This window comes from Engraulis encrasicolus, chromosome 11 (genome assembly GCF_034702125.1).
Source record: "Engraulis encrasicolus isolate BLACKSEA-1 chromosome 11, IST_EnEncr_1.0, whole genome shotgun sequence".
Lineage (NCBI taxonomy): Eukaryota > Metazoa > Chordata > Actinopteri > Clupeiformes > Engraulidae > Engraulis > Engraulis encrasicolus.
In genome coordinates this window covers 41,386,483-41,391,482 of record NC_085867.1, presented here as the reverse complement: position 1 = coordinate 41,391,482, position 5,000 = coordinate 41,386,483, and the positions used below count along the sequence as shown (strand labels likewise).

At 43.1% G+C, this 5,000-nt stretch overlaps 1 protein-coding gene across 3 annotated transcripts in view; it reads left to right on the top strand.

Annotated features, from left to right (window-relative positions):
• Nucleotides 1–5,000, top strand: part of LOC134459000 (zinc finger and BTB domain-containing protein 7C) — a 38,553-nt gene that overhangs the window by 19,417 nt on the left and 14,136 nt on the right. The window contains exon 1 of one of the 3 annotated variants that reach the window (XM_063211358.1): nucleotides 2,382–2,964. The exons of the other annotated variants lie outside the window; for them this stretch is intronic. The gene's annotated coding sequence lies outside the window, so the exon portion shown is untranslated. Of the gene's footprint in view, nucleotides 1–2,381; nucleotides 2,965–5,000 lie in introns of those variants that run through there. 3 annotated transcript variants of the gene reach the window in all.

Genomic DNA, 5,000 nt, shown 5'->3' with positions numbered 1-5,000 from the left:
CACATGAAACAGAGAAGAGGGCCGCATTTGGGCCATATCCGGGCCTCAGGTTGTCCACCCCTGCACTAGTGTCATTTGCCTAGATCTGTTGAGCTTAACATTTTTAACACGCTCCTTTGCATCCCTTTGCTCTGTAATGCGTGTCCTGTATAACGTGCCGTGACCCCACTTTTTTATGTCATCTTCTCACTTTCAATCTGACTCATGGCACATTTCTAGACAAGTCATTAACCCCCTGAGAATGGATGAGTGGGATGAAAGCATGTCTCTCTTTCTCCTTCTTTGCTGCTCCCATCTTTTGCTTTTTGTAAAAAAAAAAAAAATTTAAAAAAAGTGAGTTTAGTGTCCCTCCTCTATCCCTGATTCTATCACAAAATTGTGTCCTAAACTTTTAGGGTCAACTTGTCATTTTTTGCAGGAAAGTTAACAAGGCTACAGACGTATTGTTTCTATGCTTGTTCATTTTTTTTTTGTAACATAAAGTGATGCCCCAGACCTAGTATCAAATATTACCACAAAAGGTACCAGGTTTGAGGATTCGTGAGAAAAGAAAGAAAACGTGCAGACTAACATATTCCATCTCAAACACCCTCAAACATGACCCAACACTGTTTTCAGAATTCAATTTCTTATCGCCAAATAAAAAATTATGCAGAACAGTAAACAGAAACCCATTGTTATTAATCACTGATCTCCATACAAGATAAGAAGTGGTGATGAATTCTTCCCCCCTCCACAATAGTGTGAGGGGGCCCGGGGCCCCCAGCCTCATTAACCACTGAGGCTGCCTGTAGGAAAGTGCTTCAGCGGCAGAAATTATCAGAGAGATGAAATGGCTCATGAATCAACAGGATGCTGTGGTTGTCCTGTTTTGAAGACACTCAAACTCAAGCTGTATGTATGATAATGAGAATAAAGCATATAGGAGTGTGTGTGTGTGTGTGTGCAGACAGCTGACGACCTGCATGTAGGCCTACATTCTGCCTCCTCTTTGATGTAAAGTATGTTTTTATTCAATTTATTCTGTGTTGTGGAAATGTCTCGTAATGATGTGTGCTTTGATCGCTTCTGCTTGCCTCGTCTGGACAGTGTAATGACTGGTAAAACTAACTACCTGTAATGTGGCCTTTGGGGAAATAATCTGATTCTGAATTGTTCTGTTGTTTGTACGGTAGTCTCAAATTTTGCTGTATTTTGCTGTGTATATTTTAGAAGAGAAGTATTTTAAGAATGTGCTCATTGGTGTGCTGGAATTATTAATTCAAGAACCATTGATTTAGTTTTGGTGGAGAGAAAAAAAGCAAGCCGGTGTTGTGTGGGGACACTTTGATTGTTGACCAGGTAAGATGACATTACATTTTACGTTTTAGTGTGAAGCAAGTTGCAAAAAATTAGATCATACCTCTGTGAATATGGCAGATCTATTCTGGTCAAAAACAATTCAAATAGAAAACAAAAGGAATCAAAATAAATGCACATAAATTATTTTTTTCATTGAAACTAAAGAAGTAACCACATGTTGAAAGTTACGAGCTTCTTTGGCCATAGACGGTGGTTTGTGTTTGTGCACTTTGAAGTGCTGTCACCTAATTAGGCGTTCAAAAAATAGAAGAAAGTATTATGATGTATCTATTTTACCATTCAGGAAAATCTCACTGGAGACTTAAAACTGAAAACTATAAATCACCTTTGGCCTAGTGCAACTCCCAACTTTTCCCTTTTTCTTTTTCGCTTTTCTTTTTTGTCTTTATGGATTCTCTTGTGCCATCCCATGCCAAACCCTCTCTTTTTCTCTCTCTCTCTCTCTCTCTCTCTCTCTCTCTCTCTCTCTCTCTCTCTCTCTCAGCTCCAGACCCACTCCCTAGATCCGAAACTGAAAAATCCACTCTAACAAAACTAAAAATTCATTTAGTCTGACCCAAATCAGAGGGTGTCTGCGCCACCGCCTTATTACACACTGGGCTTAACTTGTGTTGTGGGGGAGGACGGGGCTATCATTATCTCCCGGCTACCCACCCTGCCATAAAAACTAGTGGTGCGACATCTCAACATCAACGGCAAGTAGTGCCGTTTAAGCTCTCTGCTCCTTCTCTCTCTCTCTATCTCTCTTCTTTCTCTACCTCTCTCTTCTCTCTCTCTCTCTCTCTCTCTCTCTCTCTCTCTCTCTCTCTCTCTCTCTCTCTCTCTCTCTCTCTCTCTCTCTCTCTCTCTTCTCACTCTCTCTCTTGTTGCTCAATCCCTTCTTCCTCATGCTCTCTCTCTCTGTTTCTCTCACTGACTCACTCACTCAGTCTTTCTCCCTCTCTCTCCCTCTCTCCCTTGGTCACTCTCTCTCTCCCTCTACCCCCCCCCCCTCTCTCCACTGTGAATGAGACAAGCCAACCTCCTCCCGTAGTGGTGAGTGAGTGAGGGAGGACTGCCTCTCCTCTGCCTTTCCTTGCCTTGTCTGACCGCCTGCTTGCCTGGCTGCCTGGCTGCAAAGTGCCCGGGAGAGAGAGAGAGAGAGAGAGGGAGAGAGAGCCACTCTGCTATACTCAGACACTTGTTCTTGCCGTTGGTCTGCCTGCGCTCTGCTCTCTTCTCCTCTCCTCTCCGCTCCTCTCCTCTCCGCTCCTCTCCGCGCGTGATCCATGTGTGGATATTTACCTCCGCGCACCACGGCACACCACGGCACGGCGTGCCGGCTTCTGTGAATGAGCGCGGGAGCGTGACGGTGGCGGCACTGAGAGCTGTGAATGGACAGGCAGCTTTGTCTTAGTCTGAAAGGAGGAGATGTGATGAGAGGGAAAGAGAGAAAGAAAGAGAAACAGTGAGACTAACTGGTAGAGTGACTGGCTTGTTGACTGGCTGGTTGACTGGGACTGAAAACTGGCACTTCTTTTTAAAGTCTGAAAGGATTTAACAACCAAAGAAAGACAAGAAAAGAAAGGGAGAACAGATAAAGGTACCTGGAGAAGAGAGAAGGTGGGTGGAGATTCCTTCTAAATTCATTTTCTTTATACCTGATAATAGACAGGAAACAACTGTGTGTGTGACTGTGAGTGTACAATAAGTGTGTAGGTATGTTTAATTCGTATGCGTTCAGTATAAATGTATTTTTTCCACTTATAAAGCTTTAGTTTTTTTTCAATATTGTTTAATTTATTATTATATTGAGTATAATATTATTGAGTTATGTCAATGTTTTGTTGCTGGCATTGAAGGAGTATTTGAAAAGGCTGTGTGTGGTTGTAGTGGGGCCTGTCAGGTGCAGGGATGTCAGGGCCTTGTGTGGACAGAGCAATTTCATGAGTCATGTAATTATTTACTGCATGTCTCACTGGAGACGCCATTGCGAGAAAATTATGGTATTGGATCAGTATAGAATTTGTTTTTGTTTTCAAAGCATGACCCCCACAAGCACTATTTTTTTTGTTTGTGGGACTTTGTGGGTATTGTTTCTTGTGTAAGACCCGTTTAACCGTAAACTTAAAAACATACATAAATGAAAATACAAGGGGAAAGAAATAAAGAAACCAGCTTTGAGTCAACAAATCTTGTCGCCACCTTGCCATGTACAAACAGCATTAAATTCAACACAAGGCATTTAAAATATAGGCCTACATTTACTGTATACACTACAAAATTAAAGCAAACGCACGCATAGAGTATTTGGAATGATCGTGGCATACATGGCGCGAGGCGCAGAAGGTGGTTATCAGGGATGAAGCAGGCACGTGTAAATTACTGTTTGTGAAGCTTCCAGCACTTGTGGTGGTGTTCTAGCTGCACAAGCATACGTATATTATGGGGGATTAGGATTTGTCTTACACAATCTTCTGATTTGCTGTCTGTCGTTTTTGTTGATGAAGTGCAATAGTGCGTAGTACCGTCCGTACACTGCTGGCGAGGGCCGAAAGTAGGAGGCCTTGTAAATAAAATTGGGAGAAAAAGTCAGTCCTTTTGAAACATCTCTAAAATCTTTTCAGTGATTCTTTTTTTTAATTGAATTGAAGTGAATGGCTGAAGTGATTTCTTGGTTTCCTTTGGAACACTGAAGGACAAGAATAATTTTTCAGAAACTTCAAGGTGAAGAGCCTTTTGTACAGTACGGTGTGCAGGCTTTATACGAACACACTGCGAGTGAGAAGGGCCCATTGATTAAGGCAAATACTCTGCCAGAGCCCACATTACACATGCATCACCCTCCTCACACTGACAGATAGGCCTTAAATAAGTCAAAAACCTGTATGAAGGGACATTTATTTTGTACTTTTGCTGACGAACCGTTGTTGTCCAAAGGCCGCGGTGCCTACAAAAACCAGAGCCAGTTTCATATTAACATTCAATTGTTTAAAAAAAAATCACTGACTTCTCTTCCTCTTCTAAATTACTAAAATGTCGAAAAGTCATCCAAGCACTGTCCATCCAGTGAAACCTCTCCAAATACTTACATCACTAACCTCCTCCAACCAAAAAAATCCCATGCTACAGCCACTGGGTCGGACACGCATGCAGGTGCACTTACAGTACTTAGTTTGTATAACACCTGGGCCAGAGAAAGACAAAAAAATAGAAAAGAAAAGAAAAGAAAGAAAAGAAAAAAAATAATAGAAAGAGAAAAATTATATTGGAGGTTGGAGTGTAGGTCTAGGTATTGCACCATGCAGCCAGTCAGTCAGTCAGGCAGTCCGTCGGGGCCCCCTGGAGTGTCCTGAGGAGCTGATGGGTTAAACCCGAGAGCTGCGGGGCTCCCCCCGAGGAAAGCGCTTTACAGCCAGGCCAGCCAGGTCCCACTGGACCTGCTCACTTACAACAAGATTTAGCCAATTTACCTCCGACCACTGCTACTGCTGCCACTGCTGCTGAGGAGGAGGCGATGGGGAGACTTGTGCCTTGGCTTGGCTTAGCTCTCCTGCATGTGTCCTCCTGACTGGGTCTTGACTTGCCTTCCTCCCTGCGTGCCATGTGTGTCTTCTTTCCCAGCAATCTGTTTGTGAGTGGCTCGCAAACTACGGGAA